This window comes from Phacochoerus africanus, chromosome X, assembly GCF_016906955.1.
Source record: "Phacochoerus africanus isolate WHEZ1 chromosome X, ROS_Pafr_v1, whole genome shotgun sequence".
NCBI classification, from domain to species: Eukaryota; Metazoa; Chordata; class Mammalia; order Artiodactyla; family Suidae; genus Phacochoerus; species Phacochoerus africanus.
Window position 1 is genome coordinate 115,436,551 of NC_062560.1, and position 22,931 is coordinate 115,459,481.

Genomic DNA, 22,931 nt, shown 5'->3' on the forward strand with positions numbered 1-22,931 from the left:
CTCACAAGTACACGTAAAACCAGGGAAATCAGAATAAGATTGGTAGATGTCATTATTCTGGTTATGATCTTGTACTATAGTTTTGCAATGGGAGAGCCTGGATAAGAGGTACTTGGGATTTCTCTGTATTATTTCTTATAAATACATGTGAATTTACAATTCTTGCCAAAGAAAAACAAAATATAAAAGAAATATAAATCAGGTCACATCATGCCCCAGGAGTAAAGCCATTCATTCGTTGGTCTTCCATTGACTTTGAAGGAAATGGTCTGCCCATTGACTAGGATGCAGCTCTCCATCTGGTCCCTGTCCAGGTTTAAGCTCCTCTCTCCAGCTCTCCTGGTGCCAATTGCAACAACCACCACCTCTTAGTTCCCCTCTTAGTTCCAAGGCGGAGAGATTTGCCCCCCTCCTGGCTTCGGTAAATTTGCTCCCTCTTTCCGCAAGGCTCTTCCTATGGTTGCTTTCTCATAACTTTCAGGGCTCAGTTTAAATGCCACCGCCTCCTTTCCTAACCTCACAATTTGCACCCTCGCCTTTTCCTGCACAGGCCTAATCCCAAATTTTATTACTTCCTCACTTTTTTTAAAACTTATTTTGTCTTTTTGTCTTTTAGAGCCTCACCTGCGGCATATGGAGGTTCCCAGGCTAGGGGTCCAGTCGGAGCTGTTGCTGCCGGCCTACGCCAGAGCCACAGAAACACCAGATCCAAGTCGCGCCTGCGACCTACACCACATGGCCACGCCAGATCTTTAACCTGCTGATCAGCGCCAGGATCGAACCCGCATCCTTATGGATGCTAGTCGGGTTCGCTAACTGCTGAGCCACGACGGGAACTCCGCTTTCTCACTTCTGGATGGTCAGTCTCCCCCACTGGATTGCAAGCTCTCAGGGCAGGGTGGATGGTGTGCTGCCTGACTGCGCTGTATCCCCAGCGCTCGGCACGGCACAGTGCTTGGCACGCGGTGAGGGCGCTGTAAACCGAATGCAGAGTGAATGAGCAGCCACGTGCCGTTGTGCCATCAGTGCTTTTCCAAGCGATGTAAACCCCTACAGATGGTGGCTTTGGGCTCATGGATGGGGTTTCTTTCCCTCCCTCCCTCTGGCTGATTACTACGGGGGAAGGGTTTCAGATGGGTCCTTCGGCGCCGCTCAGAACCACGGGGTTCCTGCAGTCGGGGACCTAATCCGGGTGCGCTGAGGGCCCGAGGCCGCTTTGCAGGGGGCGCGCAGGTTAGCGGGGACCCCTGGTGAGGCAACCTTCACGCGACTCTTTGTTGCTCCCACCTCTCCCACCAGGGCTGCGGCTGCCTGCAGTGACTCGTGACTCCTCGCCGGCCTCGAAGGCTGCGGTGCGAGTGAGGTGTGGGGGTGGGCGGCCAGGCGCCCCCAACCCGCCCTCCCCTCGGCCTCCCGGGCTCGGGGAAGCGCTCGCCACCGCCCCCTCGCAGCCACCTTCCCCGCGCGCCCGCGCCTTGCAGGCAGCGGGCCGCTCCCGAAGCGGGGGCACGTGGCCGCACGGGGTGCGTGGCGCTCCCGCCCCGCCCCCGGCCGGGCCGCCTCCGGCGCGCGCAGCCCGCACCGCAGCCCCCGCGGGCCGAGCCCCGGCTGGCGCGCGCCCCGCCCCGCCCCGGGCCAGCCGCGCCCGCCCCCGCCCCGCGCGCGCGCGCCCTCCCTCCCCGCTTCCCCCGCGCGCGCCCCTCCCCTCGCGCCCCTCCCTCGCCCTACATCCACCGCCCGGCCGAGGGGGCTCAGTCCGCAGCCGCCGCCGCCGCGCCTCGGCCTCTGTGCAGGCAGCGGCCGCCGCCGAGACAGCCGCGCGGGCGAGCATCCCCAGGCAGTAAGCCCGCTTTCTCTCCGCGTGTGCGTGCGTGTGTGCCTCCCGCCCGCCGCCGGGCCCGCGTTTCGGGGGAGCGGCTGCCCTCCTGCCCCGCCGCCGCCGCCGCCGCCGCCCGGGGCGGGTACCTGCGGCCTCGAGCCTCGGCCGCCGGGCCGGGGGTGGGGGCTGCGGGCCGACCGACCGCGGGGTCTCCTCCCCTGCCCGCCCTCCGGTGCGTGCCTCAGCCTCCCCCGGGCCCTCGCCGCTGGGGGGGCGGGAGGAGAGGGCGCTCCCTGTTCTCCTCTGCGGGGTGGTGGGCAGTGGGGAGCGCGGGCAGGGGGCCCTGGCTTTTCTCGGCGAGGATGGCGCGCAGTGGGGGGTGGGGCGAGGTGGGGGCACCTCGCGGTTTTCTCCACGACGAGTGCCGGCCGGGGCCGCCGGGAGCGGGTGAAGATGGAGTGGGGGGCTCCCCTTGGTTCTCTCCTCGAGGACGGCGGGGATGCGGAGGGAGCGAGGGGCCGCTTGCCTTGGCTCGCACAACGGGGCCGGTGGAGGTGAGGGGCTCGCCGTGGTTTTCTCGACGGGGACGCTGGGGGTGGTAGAGGAGTGGGGGTGGGGTGCGCAGGGAAGGGGGAGGAGGGGCCGGAGGACCCGCCGCGGCTCTGCGCTTAGGGGATGGCGGGGGGTTGGCGAAGGGGGGGTGGGGAGGGGGGGGATTTCAGCTCCAGCGCGAAACCTAGGGAAGCAGGAGGAAGGTTCTGTCACGTGGGTCAAGCCTTAGAAGGTGGATTTTCAAAACTGCAGGGTGTGACCTTTCCGTTTCCCAAAGCGTGAAATCCCTACGAGGTGCCGTCTGTTCTGGGCTTGGAGAGCGAGGTTTGTGCTTTCGAAGTTTCTCTTTCTCTTCCATTCCTCGCGGCCTCATCTCAGGCGTCCCGGACAAGGTAGAGGTTTGGGAAGCAGCAAGGGAAGCGTGTGTGTGGTTCGTGTTCAGCTATATTATTTTCTGCGCTTGAGACTGTGTGTGAGTTTCTCAGGTTTTTGATTGCCTTTTACAATGAAAACCCTGTACCAGAGAGACCCCCTTGGGAACAGAGGAGAACAAGGTTTATTAAGGGGACTCCAGGTTTGGTTTTTGAATTTCCTAAGTGCAAGAGATATGTCGTTGTAGCATTTTGCTTGGCTTTCAGGAGAGGTGGAGATAGAATAAATGTATGTCTTTGCTGGAAGTCTCCTATATTCATTTAAATGATTCCATTGGGATCATCTGAGGCCCCCCCTTTGATTTGAATTTGGAATAGATCCAGTTTTTCCTAATTAGAGCCGTCATTTGGTAATTGCCTGTAATTCTTCCCTGGGTTGTCAAATCTGTGGCAAGTTTCTAGAGCAGCAGGAATCTTTTTCTTTTTTTGTTATCTTGATTAAGACAGTTTTAATGTAAATTTTATGTTGTTCCTTGGAAATGTGAACATTTGCAGAATGGCCTAAGTTTAAATTACCAGCCCCTTGGAATTTTACAAAGCCTTTCTCCCTCCAGCTCCTCTCCAGGAACAGAACCTTCCTCCCCATTCCTTGCACTGAAGAAGCAAGGGCTTCTGGGATGGTAGCTTCGCCTTTGGAAACTCATGCTCATATTTGCTTAAGAAGAATACGTATTGAAAAGGCTTAGGCCTTTAATGTGGTGAGGCTATACGTGCTTCTCCCATTTTGGTTTCATAAGGTTCCAATCTAGTCTTTACCTTTGGTCCTTAAAAAATGCTTCTTTAACATTTTTTAAGAGCAAATATAATTTTTATGCAACAGGAAATTGGTCAGATAAGCCATGATTTGTGGAAACCACATACCAATAAGTATGTAGTCTAAGACTACCATATAGATTCTGTAACCGTACATGGTTTTTGAAATTCTGAGCTACCATTCCCATATTGAATTTGGGAGGAAGAAAACCATTTTTTTCAACCAAGTCTAGGTTTTTGAGTGAAACTTCTAAAAAATGGTGTGAGATTTAATTTGGTAAAATTCCTCTTGTATGATACCAGTAAATTGCAGCTAATTTAATATGTATCAAGCTAATGGACCACTTAAAAAGATAATTTGTTTACTGGAAACGATAAACTGGAAATGTTTTAAGTGGAAATAGAGATTCTGGTCTCAAAGATGGATGAGAATGTATTTCAATAAACACTACTGTTTGCACCCTTTCTAATGTTAATATGATACCCATTCTGTGCTTGACCAGTGATCTCAAACTAGTACATTAAAAATACAATGTAAGTCTTTTTTTCTCATTGGCATAGAATGCTGGGAGTGGTGAAATCTTTTACAGGGAGCAGCATGTGATGGTGGTGGGCCTTAAGTTTCTCTAGACAAAAGGAGTAAATGGACTTTTACCCAACTTTTTGAGAACCTGTTGTTTACCTTGTGGGACTGGAGGGGGGGGGAATGAAGGAATTTCAAAAATTAGTGCAAATATGATCAGATAATCTTCCCAAATATTAAAAGATTTTGCTCCCATCCATTTGAAAAGTTGTATATACATCAAGCCTTTGTGTAAGAAATTAAAGTTTTGACATGAAAAAAGAAGTCTCTGTTGGCTGAAGGATGGAGCTGATGTCCCGAGGCTGCTCCATCCCTGTTTTCCTGCTTCCCACCTCTGGGTTCCCTTCTCCCCCTCTGGTGCCAGAAACTTGGGCTTTAATAACCTTGTGGGAGTGGAATGTTCGTGCAGATGTTTGTGATTGCTTGAACTTTAGGCCTTATCTATTTGGCTGCTTTCCCCAACTTTTTCCTACGAAATTATTTTGGTTAATTGAACTTTCCAGTTGTTTGGATTTGGAATAAAAGGGAACAGACTGTAACTATTTTCTCTTAAAAGATCTTTCCTTTCAGCTCCTGTTGGATGAGAGCAAAGAAGGTTCTTTTTTTGGTCAGCAGAGTACTTAATTAAGCAGAATATATGACCGTTTATTTACTCACCCAGCATTTACTGAGTTACCACCTCTGTTGGAGGCTCTGTGCTAGGTGCCAGGATACACGGTGCATGAGAAATGGCTCCTGCTTTCTGGTGCAGTTATTAAAATGAAAAATTGACAGTGAATTTGTTGCGAATAATCAAGAGTTGTCCAGAGCCTTTTGGACTTCAGCATAGCCCTTTATGTACAGTAAACATGCTTCACCGGTGCAAACAGGGGAGTGTTTCTTTCCAGGGTATTAGCATAAATTCCGTCTCACCTTCCCAACGAAGACATACTTTGTCATTTGGGGTAATAACATGGTTTATAAGTCGTCCTAAGCTCAACGGCCTTTTAAGTTTTTATGTAAATAGGACAGAGCAGAGTTCTTGATATTAAAGTTCAGCATCTTGCATCACTGTGTAGAGTAGTGAAAAGACAGCCAGACCAGCATTCCTTCCTGTGACTTAAAGCAACTTCTGACAGCTATTTAATAGGCCGGAAAAATTGTTTTCTGTGGTCAGCTTTGAGTTTCGGATACTAATGAGAGATGGAGCCCAGAGGGGTGGGTGAGACTAAATGGTGGGGTGAGTAAGCCTTCGTCCTCAGCATCGGGGATATTTGAGAATTCCCACCTGCGGATATCGCTAGACCAGTTGTTTTTAACTGGGGCAGTTTTGCCCCCTAGGGGATGTTGAACAATGTCTGGAGACATATTTGGTGGTCACAGATTGAGATGTGGCACGCCCCTGGTGTCTAGCGGGTAGAGGTCAGGCACTGGGCTTAAAGGTTCACCAGGCACCGGGCAGCCCCTGACAGCAGAGACAGATCTGACCCGAATGGTCCGTAGTGCTGAGGTTGGCGTAATTTCCTCTACAAAACGCAGTAGAAGGTAGTTTCAGGAGCGAAGAGAAAAGTATCTTGATGTGACTGAGCAGTTGGCTGAGCTCACTTTCCTAGTTACTCCTAACTTAAAAGTGACTCTTTCCTGAACATTGACCCGAATAACTAAAAGACCGGTAAAGGACCATTTACAGGACTGACTTTGTGCCAGGCACGTGTATATGGTGTGTGGTCTTTTCATTTTGTAAATGAGGAATGAGGCCCCAGGTCTCACAGCTGGTCCCGCTTGGAAGGAGACATCAAAATTAAGGTGGTCCCGCTCCTCAGAAGTTTACGGTTTTGAGTACAACGTCAGGCTCCATCCAGAACTGACTTAAAATTACTGCATGTCCTATGTACTGTTGAGCTTGCTGGAGGGTAATTAAAACCACGAACGTTCAGTTCGGTCATACTTGGATGCAGTGGCCGGGAGTAGGGGGAGAAAGGAAACTGACATCACCTCAAGGCCCACTGGAGTTCAAGAAAGGACCGAATTTCCCCGTTGTGTAATTCGATCCGATCCTCGCTGCAGCTCTGCGAAGTGGTTATGAGGCATGTTTCACAGAGGAGGTTCTATCTAAGACTGTACAACTGATAAGTGGCATAGTTGGGATTTGAACTTAAGTCCCATGACTAAGCCACTGTCCCTTGCTACTTGCTCTAAAGCTCGAGGTTGCTGAAGGGGGGTGAGTTGAGGAGCCTGATGCCGAGAGAGGAGTTACTGGTCCTGGATAAAAAGGCATTTCAGGAGTTCCCGTCGTGGCTCAGCGGTTAACAAATCTGACTAGCATCCACGAGGCATTAGGACGCAGGTTTGATCCCCGGCCTCGCTCAGTGGGTTAAGGATCCGGTGTTGCCGTGAGCTGTGGTGTAGGTCACAGACGCTGCTCATATCCCCGCGTTGCTGTGGCTGTGGTGTAGGCCGGCAGCTGTAGCTCCAACTAGACTCCTAGCCTGGGAACCTCCATATGCTGCAGGTGTAGCCCTAAAAAAAAAAAAAAGACTAAAAAAAATAAAAATAAAAAGGCATTTCACAGGTAACATCTTGTAGACGTGGATTCTATTTGGGTAGAGAATGGAGCAGTGAACAACTCTGCCTTCCTCAGCTGATGAGAATCCAGCTCATCACGGAGTTTGTTCTAGAGATCCACCCACACTGAATCTGCAGTTGTCATTTTGGAGAACTTGATTGTCTGTCCTTTTTGAAATTTTCAAACACTGTTGAAATGACGTAGCTGGAAGTTACCTAATTGTGTTTATATCCTTTCTGCAGCTTACCTTCCATCTTTTTTGGACTTTCGTAGAGAACTTAGCATTTCTAAGTTCTATGACAGCATTTAGTTCTGTAGTCTTTTTACACAATTTAAACATTTGTTTTTGCTTTGGAAGTTGTTTTTACAATAAACGTCATCAAATTCATACTTGTGTTTTCCATATGGAGGGTGTGTTTGTTTTGACAGCTAAATATTTATTTTAACTTTTGATGTGTTGTGTTTTAGAGCATAAAAAGAGGAAAAATAAAAACCAGCCCAATAGCAACCATATTTTGTCTGGCAAGCATTTGTGTGTGTGTGTGTGTGTGTAGAAGAAGTACCTCATGTTTCATTTCATTTACTTTAAATTGCAGAGGAATTTTAACCATGATCCTCAAGGGCCAGGAAGCTGAAAAAAAAAAAAAAGAAATGTTATTTAGATAAAATGTGTGTTTTGATTTCCACATAGGACCGTGAGCCATAGCTTCTGATTGTAATAATAATGTCCTGATTCTGACGGCGGCAATCAGCCGCTCCGTGTAGACATGCATTGTGATACTGCCTGATTTCGTACCCTCCCCTTACGGTGATTTTAGAGTAGACGTGAGAAAGCTGATAAAATTTGCAAGAATGCACTAATCCTTTTGAAAATTTATTTTTTTACTCATAAGAGTGGTACTTTTTAATTGTAGAGAATGTTCTGAAAATAGAGACAAGCCTAAAAAAAATCAGTTATAATCCACCACCCAGAAGTTAGTGACAGTGTTTTGTGTTTCTTTTTTAAATGCGGTGATTTTGTTAATGGTGGACGCAAGTCCATTGCAAAATCTTTAACTTATAAGTGTAGTCTAAGGTTTTTGTTTTTGTTTTTGTTTTTAAATTTGCCAGGAATTCCCTTGTGGCACAATGGGTTAAGTATCTGGTGTTGGCACTGCAGCAGCCCGGGTTCAAACCCTGGCTGGTAATTTCCACATGCTGCTGGCATGGGCAAAAACAAACAAACAAATAAAACACTGACAGATCTTCAGAATTACTGTTGCATCTCTAGGTAGAAGTCATGGCCATAAGGTGTGAAATGGGAGGGCCACCCAAGAGTTAGAGGAAGATCCTGTGGCCTCCTCGTGTAAGCTCCTTAATAGTAGAATTTCAGTGCGGAAGCGGATGTCAGGACCTACCCCACTTTGTTTTACGGATGAGGAAACTGAGGCTCAAAGAGGCCGCGCACCTGATCCAAGGTCATATGTGTGTGTTAATATCAGAGTTCTAGTTTGAGGTGTTAGGTCCTCCATACATAGGTTAGTTTTTATTTCCTAGTTAAAAACGCTCTCCTGACAATAACTTTTTGTGGGTCTCTCTCTCAAAAGAATAAGTTAATTATGGTGAAAGTATATTAACTATGTAAAGGATACCAGAAAGGCCAGGTTTTTCCTAATTTCAGAAAATGATCAAAATTGTTGTGTATAGGAATCTGTTATGTTATCTGCCTTGTTGAGATTGAACATTAGTGGTATGGAACCTTTTGTGAGCATCTAGTCTTCAGCATTATATTTTAATTTATTTTTAATTTTTGTGTGTGCGTGTGTTTTTAGGGCCGCACCCGAGGCGTATGGAAGGAACTTCCCAGGCTAGGGGTCGAATCAGAGCTGCAGCTGCCAGCCACAGCCACAGCAATGCCAGATCAGCTGCATCTGTGACCTACACTGCAGCTCATGCAGCGCTGGCTCCTTAACCCACTGAGCAAGGCCAGGGATCGAACCCGCATCCTCATGGATACTAGTTGGATTCGATACCGCTGAGCCATGACGAGGACTCTGTCTAGTCTTTAATTTCCTCTGGCCTGTGGGGCAAGTACAGGTGCCAAGGCCTATATCAAAGATGCCTAGTCACAGAAATGCAAAACAACTTTTTAAGTCTTTATACACACCAGCTTGGAAGACTCCGATTGGAGCTACTGCTGCATGAAAGTAGTTTTTTTTTTTTCCTTGCTTTTTAGGGCTACAGCTGTGGCATATGGAAGTTCCCAGGCCAGGGGTCGAATTGGCCCTACAGCTGCTGGCCTACACCACAGCCACATGAAAACCAGATAAAAGCTGAGTCTGTGACCTACACCACAACTCACGGCAATGCCAGATCCTTAACCCTCATGGATTCCAGTCGGGTTTGTCACCTGCTGAGCCACAACAGGATCTCCCATTTTTCCTTTATAAAAGCTGATGTCTGTCAAGGTTGTGGGAAAGGCATTTTAAAGATTGCATTTACTTCCCAACATAAGTAGGCAGTTCCGTTGTAGCAAATGCTGCCCCTGCACGTGCCCGCATAACAGTTGTTTTTAATCTGGCACTATTAACAACTAAGTTCTTCAGCTTTCCTCCCTTTCTTTCTTGGCCCTCTGGGTTGTTTTTTTTTCTTTTTGCTATTTCTTTTTTTTTTTTTTGTCTTTTGTCTTTTGTTGTTGTTGCTATTTCTTGGGCCGCTCCCGCAGCATATGGAGGTTCCCAGGCTAGGGGTTGAATCGGAGCTGCAGCCACTGGCCTACGCCAGAGCCACAGCAACGCGGGATCCGAGCCGCGTCTGCAACCTACACCACAGCTCACGGCAACGCCAGATCGTTAACCCACTGAGCAAGGGCAGGGACCGAACCCGCAACCTCATGGTTCCTAGTCGTATTCGTTAACCACTGCGCCACGACGGGAACTCCCCCTCTGGGTTCTTTCTGTAGCTGTGTGTGTCACTCTCTCTTTGTCTCTCCTTTGCCTGGGTGTCTGTTTCACTTTCCCGGTGACTTTTTTTCTATCCAGTGGACTCTGCCCACTTTTCCTTTTTCTGGCCTCAAAGTCATCGTCGGTCCTAGTGTCATCATCCTGGTCATCTGCCCTGCGTCGCCCCCCCCACCCCCTCGCCCGGCACCCTTTTGGCCACTGCCAGTTACCCCAGCCTAGGCCAGATCTCATTTTTCAGCCTGGAATGGGCAGGAAAGCTGCTCTCCAGAGGAAGTGTGAGGTGAGATCTGGTGTCACTTGATACAGAAATGTCACCGTTAGAATAAAATTAAACAGAATACGTCCAGAGACTACATAGTTGCATAGACAGGTAAACCTGTGAACGCAAAATCATCTCTTCTCTGTGGCCAGGGCCCCAGCCAGTGCTAAAGCTACGTGAAATAATGAAAATGGATACTCACTGCCAAGGGCTTAGTAGCTGAACAAATGAGAAAATTGTACCCTTGCCTAGGGGTGTGTTCTTAAGTAGTTTTTGCTCCTGTTCCTCGTTATTGCCTGCTAATGAATGTGCGCATTGCCAGTGAGCCACCGGCTCTTCCCAGCTTCCTGTAGTACTCTGTATTTCTCTTCTGAAACTGGCTTTTCCTCTGTATTTAAACCAATGATATTTGCTTGCTCTTTGTTTCGGAACTAGTATAGGTGTAAAATGTACAGAAAAAAGAAGATACATGTGTACTGTTTTTTTTAATGTTTTAATTTTTTGTCTTTTTAGGGCCGTACCCGCAGCCTGTGGAGGTTCCCAGGCTAGGGGGCTGAATCGGAGCTGTAGCCGCTGGCCTATGCCAGAGCCACAGCAGTGCCAGATCCGAGCCATGACTGTGACCTATACCACAGCTCACGGCAACGCCACATCCTTAACCCACTGAGCGAGGCCAGGGATCGATCCTGCATCCTCATGGTTGCCAATCAGATTCGTTTCCCCTCAGCCACAGTGGAAACTCCTGTGCTGGTTTTTTTGGTTTGTTTGTTTTGTTTTTAATGCAGTGAAACCTAGAAAAAGAAAGAAAAGCAGTGAAAATAAGTCTTGGTTGCCTGCACTCTACTTTGTGTAAGACTTATATTTTATTTACTCACCTGAAAACTCTGGATCTTACATATGTTCAAGATGTAAAATGTTCCATAGACGTTCTAATCACAAGAAATTGCAATATTCACAAAGTTTCAGATGTACTTTTCAATACTAAGGACCTGTTAGCTGGGAATGTAGAGCTTTTATCATCAGGGTGGTTTTGACAAGGATGATACAAATGTAAATTTCTATACTTGATTAACAAGTTTTGTTACTCACTTTCAGCTTTAGAGTGTGGATGAGGCTGCTTGGCTCCTGTCAGATTGAAAATGTGTGATTTAGTAGGAAGACATTAAGGATTGGTTTTTCAGTGAATCTCTGCCAGGTTTAGTATTAGACTTTATTTTTGTTTGGGAAGCTGATTGCCAGCATCTGCCCATAGACGTAATCAATCATTTTCGGAGTTCCCGTCGTGGCGCAGTGGAAAACAAATCCGACTAGAAACCATGAGGTTGTGGATTCCATCCCTGGCCTCACTCAGTGGGTTGAGGATCCAGCGTTGCCGTGAGCTGTGGTGTAGGTCGCAGATGCAGCTCGGATCTGGTGTTGCTGTGGCTGTGGTGTAGACCTGCAGCTGCATCTCCGATTCGACCCCTAGCCTGGGAACCCCCATATGCCATGGGTGCTGCCCTAAAAAGCAAAAAAAAAAAAAGAATCATTTGCACTTTCGTGTGACCAGGTGAACTGAAGTAATGGGTGACGCCCAGGTTTCTGAGACTAAAAAGGTCACACAGACCCACTCGTATGAATCATAAATTCCAAACATTTTTATATCATGAGCCATAGTAGCAGATTTAGACATCTGAGTTAACGACATTTTGTTAAGAAATACCCTGTAAGTAATGGTAATTTCAAATACTCAAAATGACTTAAGAAATTCCTCAGCCCTATGGCTTTTAGAAACTAAGAAGATACTTAGTTCCTTGTCAAAGATCCTACATCTCAAAAATGCAGGAGCAATTCAGATTTTCACATTCCAGGCTCTTCTCGTCTCAGCCACAGGATGCAGAATTTCCAGTGGAGTAGGCACTCTAAGGAAAGAAACCAAGCAGCCAAGCTAATAGGAGGTGAAAGTTTTTATTTGCATCTACGGATAAAGCAGTCAGCCTTTGTTAGAGCCACTTTTTAAATATTGACTTTTCCCCTCAATTCATTAAGGAATAAGTAAGAGAACTGCGTGTATTTAAATGTACAACATAGTACAATACATACCTCTATTGTAAATCAGGAGATTGCGATTAACATGGACTAGATACAAAATAGATAACACTTAGCACAGGGAACTAGAATATGTTGTAATAACATAGAGTGGGAAAGAATCTGAAAAAGAACTTTATATATATAGATATACACACACACACACGGATGTATAACTGAATCACTTTGTTGTACACTAGAAACTAACACAACCTTGTGAATTAGCTTTAATTAAAAATGGTTTTAAAATACCAAAAAAAGAGAAAAGGTATCCAGCGTGGTGATTTGCTATACTTTCACCCCGTGGAAAGATTATCAAGATAATTTAATATCCGCTTTATTGAGTTATTTATGTACAGCGAACTCATCCTGCAGTGTGGCGGGTCGTGCAGAGGCCTGTGCCCGGGAAGCCCCTGCCCCGTGGGGACGGGGATGTTCCGGTCACTCCCCCGCCAGTTCCCCGCGCCCTTGGCAGCACATTCCTCCCCGCCAAGGGCCCGGCAACCACTGATGTGCTTTTGTGTGAGAGCTGAAGGGTTGTGGATCTTTCTCTATCCAAAGACCAGAGAGAAATCCCACACGTTATTTTCCTCTCTGTATTTAAGATAAAAGAATATTCCAGGTTTGACTTCCTGGAACCTATTTCTCATTGTCTGAAGGTGAGTAGTTAAGAATTTTGCCTGCAAGTAAACTACAGCCTCCTTCTTAAATGGGCTCATTACATACTTGGATTGAAGGGAAATCGCAGCCAAGAGAAACAATTCTGATAAAACGGAAAGGCGGTAAATGTTCATCTGAGGTGGATCCAGTGAGATGTCACATCCCCCAAGAACAGAACAAGTAAAGGAATTTGAATTTGGCTTTGCACTTATTCATAAATTAAAAATGAAAGAATGAGAAGACATGTTCTACACCTGTAGGTCTCTCCCGACAGCTAGTGTGTGTGTCATCATCTTTCAGGAACAGCCTGTCCCGTGAGCCTTCCCGAAGAGTCGAAGCGGGTCTCAGGGAATCTCCAGCGGATGGACGGTCCGTCTTTACGCACCATGGTGCAGAGCCAGCTGGAATTAGTACATGTTCCCTCCCCGCTGATATATCCAGTCCAACAGATAGCTAGGCAATTTAAGGGCCACCGTATTGAGATGCAGTTTGTCCCTTCCTCACTCACGCCCTCAGAGCAAGTCCTATCACCGCGCCTTTGGGACTGGCGGGCTCTCCTTTCCATTGCGGTCCCTCTGTCCTGCCGCAGAGTCTCCATCTGCTGCTCCGATCGCTGCTGTTTCCGCCCTCCCCTGGTTTCCTTTCCCCGTTTTCTTCCTTCTCATCTTTTTCTGTCTCCTGATGCTCCTTCTCCCACACTGCTCTGCTTTCTCATGGCAAAGCTGTTTTTGTAAACATCCCCACAGCGAGTCATCAGTAGACTAATTCCAGCATGTCAGATGTCATCTTGGAGACTGTTTTTCTTAGTTTTGTGATCCAATCATTACTTGAGACTCCTTTTAAGTTTGGGCCCATGCTGGAAGTTTGGGAGCTGTGGGCAGTTGGTTTTCAGATAATCAGAGTTGAATGTGTTTGCAGAACTGTGTTATAGACAGTCTTTGGAACCATGAATCATTACAATGGAATGAATGATGTACGTCACAGTGTGCCCACGAAACTGCCTTTTACAAACCTAAAGCAATTAAAATGGTCTTGAGATTTTTTATTCCTCATAACGTACTGTAAAGTGTTGGTTGTTTTAGCAAAAACCTTGAACACGTGTCAAAATATATAGAATGCACAACACAAAGAGTGACCCCTAATGTAACATGTGGACCTTAGTTAATAATAATGGCTCATCAACTGTAAAAAACAAAATAGAGTAATGCAGGATATTCATAATAGAGGAAACTGGGAGGGGTGATGTGGAGGGATGCGGAAATTACTTTCTGATCCATTGTCCTGTAAATCTAAAACTGCTTTAAAAAATCTATTAATTAAAAAAAACCCTTCATACATTTGGGATTCAGAAATACAACGAATACATCAGGCCCTTTTCATTATTAAACTGTAGATAAAAGCTCAGTGTTGGAGTTCCCGTTGTGGCGCAGTGGTTAACGAATCCGACTAGGAACCATGAGGTTGCAGGTTCGGTCCCTGCCCTTGCTCAGTGGGTTAACGATCCGGCGTTGCCCTGAGCTGTGGTGTAGGTTGCAGACGCGGCTCGGATCCCGCGTTGCTGTGGCTCTGGCGTGGGCCGGTGGCTACAGCTCCGATTCGACCCCTGGCCTGGGAACCTCCATATGCCGCGGGTGCGGCCCAAGAAATAACAACAACAACAACGAAAAAAAAGCTCAGTGCTTAAGTACTAGTTAAGTACTAGTTCAGTAAGGGAGGTGCTTCTCGGTGAGTGTCATAGCTTATACCACTGGGCTCCCTGAACAGTGCAAGTGTGCGCTCCCGGGAGAGCCGCCCAGACCTGCTCGCCGCAGTCTGGTTGCACATGACTTACTGGGGCAGGTCAGTGTGAGCGCTGGCTTGCGACTTTCTTCATCGGCGACCTTTGGGCATCGTGTCATCTTTATGGTGCAGCAGAGCCCCAGACTTGACAAATTACCTGCCCTACAACCTAATGAGCCCTTTTTTGACCCTTGCGTCTGTGGTATTGCTAGCAACAGTGATGGTTGGTGAGCTCCTGCCAACTCTTGGAGCCAATATCCAGGTCACAGTTTGATTGCTTTGGGCCACAGGCTGTGGCGTGGCTTGTAGTAGCATAGACCTAAGGCCAGGACCTCCGGGTAATTGCCCGGTGTGGCCAGTGCTGCAGTGCCCCCATGTGAAAAGGTGAGCTCTTTGAAGGTAAATGGTTTCTGTATCCTGGGATTGGGGGATTATTACGAGCAATGGCAGGCCCGCGTTGCTTTCTTGAGTTGGCTCTGTGGACAGTCGTGAGAGGGGGCGGGGTGGGGAACTGGCCTGAGAGTGACATTGAAGCTGAGGGGGGCAAGGGAACGTTGGGATGATATTAAAGTCACTGGAAGAGACAAAATGGACAAAGTCTCGAGAATCAGCACATAAATGAGCGTGATCACTCAAGGGATGATGCTGTGGGGAGGTGGTGGTTCATGGAGTGTGTCTATCAGGTCTGGGATGAGACCCAGGGTCAGGAAGTCTGTACAGTTAGCTGCAGCAATACTAATGAAGGGGGCACTTGTATTTCACTTACTAAATTGCATAGTGGGAAAATTTTTTCTGTACGTGAATGTGTTTATATGCTCATAGTTATTCCTGTTATTAGACGAGCTTTCCCATGTTTTTGAACGCATATTGTTCTTTTTTTTTTTTTGGCCACATCTGCAGTGTGTGGAAGTTCCCAGGCCAGGGATCGAACCTGTGCTACAGCAGTGACAATGACAGATCCTTAACAAGGGAACTCAACTCCTAAAAGCATTTTCTTGACTTCCCAGCCTGACTGGTTGGCTGTACACATGGTCCTCCCTCTGCTGGAGGCAGCAGGTTCACTTAGCGGGCGGAGGGGAAGGAGGGGCATTGATCACCGCCCCCCTCCCGGAGTCACGGTCCGAGACGGGGGTTGGGGGTTCCTCTGGGCCGTTGGTGACCCCAGTGGTGGCACACGGCCACATTCTTTTTGGTCACCTTCACCATTGACACCAAGTTCTGTGAGCTGACTTGATTGTAAAGCAATTCCTGTCCATTGTAGAGACAGCAGAAGTCACGGTCACCAAATCATCGTGCATTTACCCCACAGATAGACAGGCTGGGTCAGCTGGCAGGGCTGGCATGGTGTTGCTCCTGCCAGCCAGGCTGCTGGAGGTGTGACAAGGTCTCCTTGCTGCTCACCCGGCTGCTGCTCACAGCCCTTGGGCTCCTCTCTGCCTCCCTTCCCCTTTCGCTCCTCTTTACCCTTCATTCAGTTACTTGAGAATTTTCTGTTAAGGAACAAAGAAGGGGGACCTGGGCTCAAAAAATGGGGGGGCTGCTTGGCCTAAGTAATCACGGCCCAGAGCAGCGGGCCTCAGACCGGCCCCACTGCGGGCACGAGCGCGGGCTGCGCGGGCTTGTTCGGTGGAAGGCGGGACTCCGGGTGCTTGTGACAGGTTCTGACACACAACTTGGCAGTTGATTCGGGTCCCCTTCCGCTTTTAAAACCCCCATGCTTTTCCTTTACGGGGGTGTCCTCCTGCCTGTGGTGGACCCTGGCTGCGCGCAGGCCGCCGGGCGGCGTTTCCCGCCTGGCCGATGGATCGGAGCGGGGCTGCCCGGTCGCCGGCGCAAGGAAGGAGTTCGCAGCGGGCCCAGCCCGGCCTGGGCGGGCTGAATCCCCAGATTCAGCAAGTGAGGTCGGCAGGTGTTTATCGAGGGCTTACTCTGCGCAGAGCACTTTGCTGGGCGCTGCGGGGAATGTTAACAACCAAAGTGGTCTCTTCAACCAAGGGCCATCCGTTCTGGTGGAGAAGCCCTTAGAGACACATCGAGGATGTGGGGGACGGAGTCCTGAACCCAGGGGGGAGAGGAGAGTCCAGAGCACTGAATCCTCGCCCGGGGGCTGCCCAGAACTAGCTGATCCCTCGGGCAAATCGAGGGCCTCAGTTTACAAAAGCGGAATGGGACTGGGGAATCTCTAAGACAGTCTGTAGACTGGCTCACAAACAGAGGCCGCAACAAGTTAAACGGCGGTACAAGGCAGTAATAGGACTTCGCGAATGAAGTATAAATAGAATACTAAATATTCTATGTATATGGTACGTACATTTATACTGTGTAATTATACTAATTATGACTATAACCTAATACTTCTCACAGTGGGGTCCTTGGAGCAGCAGCATCAGCATTACAGGGGAGCTTGTTAGAAATGCAGGTTCAAACAGATACTGACTCACAGACTTTGAAAAACTTATGGTTTCCAAAGGAGACGGGGTGGGGGGTGGGGGGTTGGGATGGAAATGTTGTAAAATTGGGTTGTGATGATCATTGTACAACTATCAACATCATAAAATCCATCAATTTAAAAAAAAAACCCTAAAAACAGAAAGAAATGCAGATACTTGGGCCCACCCCAGACCTACTGAATGAGAAGCACAGGGGATGGGTCCCAACACTTCGTGTTGTAATAATCCACTCCCAGGAGATTGTGCTGCCCGCTAAACTTTGCCTACAGGCGCTAGGATTTGGGGATGGTGGTTCTCAAACTTGGCTGCACATTAGATTCATCTGGGGGGCCACCCAGATGTCACTGGTTGCTCTGGCTCCCCAGGGGCAGCCAGTTGGAGAATCACTGGTTTAAGGGAAGGTGGTGTGCAGCACAGGCCCTGTTACTCTTCAGGGGCGACAAACCTCAAAGGCAGGGAGGCAGCCAGAGCCAGAGTTCACTGGGGGGCGGGGGGGAGGTTTAAGTATGACTGGAAGGCCTTCAATTTCATGCTGCAAATTTGGCCTTTAGATCACAATGGAGGAAAGTTTGGGGGGCGAGGGAGTGATCTGTTGAAGGTGGTACGTTGGAAAGATGATTCTGGCAGCCCTGTGAAAACAGAAGTGTATCCAGAGTCAAGTGCGGTGAAGGGGTCTGGATGTGAAGTAATCATGGGCCAGATTAGGATTGTAGAAATGTGGTCATGAGGAGGAAGAGGGATGGAAGCTCTTTTGCAGGACACTTGGCCAGGACTGGGTGGGGGCTGTGAGGGCGAAGGCAGGGTTAGAATGTCTTTGGCCCGGTTTTCTTCTGGGACCAGTGCTCTCCAGGTGCAGCTCTCAGAGTTGTCGCATTTTATGGATCTCTACTCGCTCTTTGTCCCTCATTGCTTCGACTTAGGGGTTCTGATGGGGGGGGGCGGGGGGATAGTCCCCAGTGGGTTACAGAAGAGCACAAATTACAGTCACCCAGAGAGCTACCCATGGTGGGAGGCGGGGGAATCTCTTCACAAAAAAAAATGCTTGGAGTTGTGGGAACGTTGTAAACTTGGCAATGACTAATTCAAGCCTATCAGTCACTTAAGTGAATTTTTATCATTTGTTTTATTTGGGAGCTGTTGTAATGGTCATTGAAAGAACATCAGTCTCCATATTTTTAAAAACAAAACAAAAATAGCCATTGAACATTAGGGCAAAGGACAAGAATTTCAAGGATTTACCTTTTGACTTTAGCAAATATTTGCTGCTTTATTTTTCTTGCGGGATTTTGCCACTTGATTTGGTTGATTTGTTTTTGTGTTGTTTCTATTCGTTCCTCATTGCTTGATCGTTTTAGTTTCCTTTAGTCTTGTTATTGATGACTTTTTTATTCCTAAGTACTTTTAACATTTTATTATTTTTATTTTGTTTTTCTCTTTTTCTTTAGTCTTATAGAAGTCATTACCAGCAGTTCTTTGAAGACATACACAGAGAATGCCACTAGTTTGTTTTTTTAATCTTCACCTATTTCTCCTACCCCCACCCTGCCTCTGGCAACCACCAGTCTGTTCTCTGTATCTATAAGCTTGTGTGTTTTTTTAAAACTTAGGTTCAGTTTATAAGAGAGGTCCGTATAGTATTTGTCTTTCTCTGTCTGACTAATTTCACTTAACATAAGAATTTAGAGGAGGGAGTTCCCGTCATGGCTCAGTGGTTAACAAATCCAACTAGGAACCATGAGGTTGTGGGTTCGATCCCTGGCCTTGCTCAGTGGGTTAAGGATCCGGCGTTGCCGTGAGCTGTGGTGTAGGTCGCAGACGTGGCTTAGATCTGGTGTTGCTGTGGCTCTGGTGTAGGCCGGTGGCTGCAGCTCTGATTCGACCCCTAGCCTGGGAATCTCCATAGGCCGTGGGAGCAGCCCTAGAAAAGGCAAAAAGACAAAGTAAAAAAAAATTAAAAAAAAAATAAAAGAATTTAGAGGAGACCGTGAATCTGTGGGGCTCGTCCGTTTTGATTGATTCAACTGGTCTTTAGGTTCGTGTAAATAGTTGCTGTCTCTGGGTTTCATTTTTCCACGTAATTCATTCAATTGATTGGTGATTTGGGGATCATTTAAGCTTGGCTGTCGGTAGTGATAGGGTCACCAGTATCTGTGACCAAAATACCATTGTTAAACCCGAAGGGGAATGAGTGTGTATGTTGAATGTCATTAGAACATAGCTCCTGGCTTCTGGAATAATAGAAATGGTTTGTCTAATTTGACTTATTAATTCTGTCAGGGTGGGATAAGATTAACATGATTTATTTTAAAGCATGACCAACCCTAAAGTGTTTGGGTTTTCTTTTGGATTACTTTGCTGTCATCACATTTTACCCAGTGTATTTGGCTGCTGTTCTGTTTTTTTTTTTTTTTTCTTCGACTTGCACAATATTGTCAACACAATTGGTGTTATGTCTGGTCCGAGCCACAGTTACACATCGCAGATTGAAGAATGTACACAATTCCACCTGCCACGAATGCATTTATCCTCCCAACCCCAACTGAATGCTAAGTGGGACACGCTAGGACAGACGACAAAGTGAAACAGAGATACAAATGCTGTTAAAATCTTGCTGTATGTTTCTGTCTTTCTTTGTGGGCTAGTTCTTGGTGGTGAAACATGAACTGTGGAACCGAAGCCTCCTCTGGCAGGGGCCCAAGTTGGACCCCAGCGCATGAGCTCTGTCTGCTCAGCCTGCGGGTCTTTCTCTCCTGCCCTCTGGAGGCTGTCGGGGAACATGACACCCTCCGACTTGGGAAAGGCAGAGCCAGCCTCTTGGTGCGGTTGCTAGGAGACGGGTTCTCTGGCCCCCTCTGGTCCTGCCAGGCTCCTCAAAGCCTGACTCTGAGGAGGAGGAGGTAGGGAGCAGATAGAGACCGGGCAGGGAAGGGGGGAGGTACTGGTAGGGTTGGAGTCTTAGGGAGAAAGCTATTCTGGTTCTTTAGAGAACGGGATTCCTTCAAATAAAGCCCAGTGTTTACTGAATCCATCTCCAGGAAAAAGTGGTTCTGGAAGAGCAAATAAAATGAACCAGGATAATAAGACTAGAATGTGATGGATTCAAGTTTGACGTTTAAGTTGGGTTCAAGCTAAGGAGGGGAGTATTGGGAGCCAGGTGTCTGTGGCAGCATGTGAACTTATTATCCAAGTTTGGTAACATTTTTACCCTGGGGGACCTGCTGTCGAAATAGTGATAATTGTATGTCTGATACTCAGTGAGTACCTCGTATGTGTGAGGCACTGTTAGGGGTTTTCCGTGCACTGCCCTCTTGCCACCTCACAGCCTTTGTGAGGTCAGTTACCCCGATGAGGCACAGAGGTTGTGCAGCTAATAAGAGGTGGGGCCAGTATGTGAACTCAGGCAGTCTGACTCCGGCCCCCTGCTATGAACAGCTGTGCCATGCTGCATTCCTGTTGCAGCTGCAAGAAAGGGTGTGGCACCTTCTAGAAACAGTGAGTTCCATATGAGTGGGGTATAAGTGGTGGGAGATGAGACTGAGCAAAGCCTTTTGTATGTACATAGCATATACTAAGTCCTGGGGATAGAAAAGAAATAACGGGGTTTCTGTCCCTGCCACCAAGAAACTTAAAGTCCTGTAAGACAATCAAGGTATAACATGAAACCAGTGATACACCGAATAAGAAAATATGCTCTGTACTTAAGGGTCAGAGGGAAGAGGACTAGAAGATGTTTCTTGGGGTATTCTTTTAAAAGTTAGCTCTTCGCTGCTAGCGCAAATTCGCCTTCTCTTGGGTTCCCAGCAGATGGGAAGCCTGGCCTTGTAGTCAGCGGACTTGTCCATTCTGAGTTTGGAAGAGCTGTCTTCACCTATGACAGTTATCATTAAGGTCTCTAAACAGGTGAATCCATTAGCCTATTGAACTAACTGGACCAGCTGCTTATTTTCCCATTAACATTAAAAAAAAAAAAAAAGTTTCTAGATGTTCCTGCTATGGCTCGGTGGGTTAAGAATCCGACTGCAGCAGCTCGGGTTGCTGCGGAGGTGTGGATTCGATCCCCAGCCTAGCACAGTGTCTTGAAAGGATTCAGTCCCTGGCCTGGGAATCTCCATATGCCGTAGATGTGGCCATTAAAAAAATAAATATGCCTCTAACCTTCTTATTTGATGATCAGCTTGGAACCGGTTGGCTGGGGCAGGGGCAGTTATGAGCCTGGTTATAATCCTTGGTGTGTGTGTGCCCACAGTCATTTGATGGATACTTCCTGAGCATCTCCTGTGTGCCAGCCACTGTTCTGGCCATGGGAGTAGAGTGGTGAACAGGACAGAAGGGCAAGGAGGCTCCCCTCTCAGGGAACTGTCTTTGCCTGTGATTTCATCTGCTCATGTGCACTTCACAGTCGATAGGAAAGTGCCTTTGGTGTGAGTTTCAGGGTTTCACACTTGGGGGATGATGTGGTCATCAGCCCTCCTTTCTCTTTAGCCCCAGCCAGTCCTGTCTGAATAATGGGGGGCGGGTGAGGCGGTGATGTCAGTGTGCCTGTGGGGGAGGCCTCCTGGGTGCGGAGAGGGCAGCGGGTGCGGCGCGCTCTCTTGTGTGGGCGATGGGGGCAGCGCGGGGCACACCTGTTTCCTAGTCACGCAGAACCATCCGCCGGGAGGAGCTCGCCCACCAGTCTGCATCCTAATCCTGTTGTTGATTGGAGAGAACCTCAGCGGTCACAAGGCACCTCATCTCCATGGCAACACCTCTAAATATTCCTCTGGTGACTTGTGCTCTACATTCTGTCTGGATCTGAGCCCTCCTGTGGCAGAATAGTCTAAAGATGTTAAAAGAAGGGGGGAAAGAGGCTCAACTAATAAATCTATTCTAAACGACGGAGTCGGTTGTTTGGATGCCCTGGGCGATTGCCAAACGTTCCTTTAAACCTGAAATGGGCCGCGGTGCGAGCTCCCGCCGCTGCTCACAGTGCTGCGCGTTTGAGCTGATGCAGCTTGATAATGATGGGCCGGGTCCGGTGCCAGTGTGACACGATAAACAGACATTTGGGGAAATGTGCAGTCTCCTGGCAGTTTTCCTTTAACTTTGAGGGTTGTAAAAACAGACTAGAATGTGTTACCATGAGCCGTTGCAGAGGAAGTTGACTTTGCGGTTTCGGGGGGTTTTGTTCTAGGAGCGTCTCGCCTTCCTTGCGAAGAGGTGACGTTACCTCTTGGTTCTCGCTTTCCCCCCTTAGGCTCGGCCGGAGCGTCGTCCGCCTGCTGTGCGCTGCCCTCACCGAACCGCCCTCTCCACACGCGAGCCAGCGAGCGAGGCCCACGAGCGACAGGTAAGGGTCCCTTCTGGTGGCGGTTGTTGGGGTCATGTGGCAGGAAGGCTTCCGTGTGCACAGAAGCTTCCAAACGGCTTTGCTTTCGCTGACCCGGCCAGCGCCCCCTTCCCCTGAGCGTCCGCCGTCTGGGCCGTGCCTTCTCGAGGGGCTGTCTCCTTTGCGTGTCCCTTGGGGGCCCGAGAAGCGCATTGCCGAGCACGGCAGGGCTCGCCGCGTGGGCCGGAGGGAGCAGGCCGGCTCCGTGGGGCGCATCCCGGCGCGAGGGAGGCGAGGCGGCAGCTGCCAGGCGCCCGGGCCGCGCGAGCCCAGGCGTGATTTGATTGTCAGGCTGTTTTCCGACGAGGAGCCGGGCTGTGAGCGCAGCTGCGGGGCGGGGGCCGCGGCATGGCCAGGCCTGCCTTCCGCATCCCCGACGGGCTTCCTCTGCCCGCTTGCTTTGGCCTCGGCGGCTGCTGGACACTCTGCTGATTCAGGTTTCTCGCTTCTCTCTCTTCAGAGATGGGGGGAACTCAGCTTTGAAAGTAGCAGGAGGGGAGACGCCCCAAGCCTGCTCCTCCAGGGCCGTGAGGGGCCACAGGCTCTCTGCCTTCTGGGCCTGAGTCTCCACGTGTTTGGGAGAGGTTGTGGCATTTGCCAGCTGCGGACCCCTCAGGATGTCCAGTCTCAGCCAGCAAAAGGTCGCCGTGTTCTTGCCTTCCCCTCGCCCTGCCCACTCCGTGCTCAGCGCCACATTGGGTTGATGTCCACTGGGTGGGCGAG

General features: G+C 48.7%; 1 protein-coding gene across 2 annotated transcripts in view; it reads left to right on the forward strand.

The window, feature by feature from the left end:
• The first annotated feature begins 1,750 nt into the window (after window positions 1-1,750).
• FHL1 (four and a half LIM domains 1) overlaps window positions 1,751-22,931 on the forward strand; it is a 57,482-nt gene continuing 36,301 nt past the window's right edge. Inside the window, exons 1-2 of one of the 2 annotated variants that reach the window (XM_047763990.1) lie at window positions 1,751-1,840; window positions 22,077-22,169. The gene's annotated coding sequence lies outside the window, so the exon portion shown is untranslated. Of the gene's footprint in view, window positions 1,841-2,678; window positions 2,696-22,076; window positions 22,170-22,931 lie in introns of those variants that run through there. The other variant, XM_047763991.1, reaches the window with a different exon arrangement.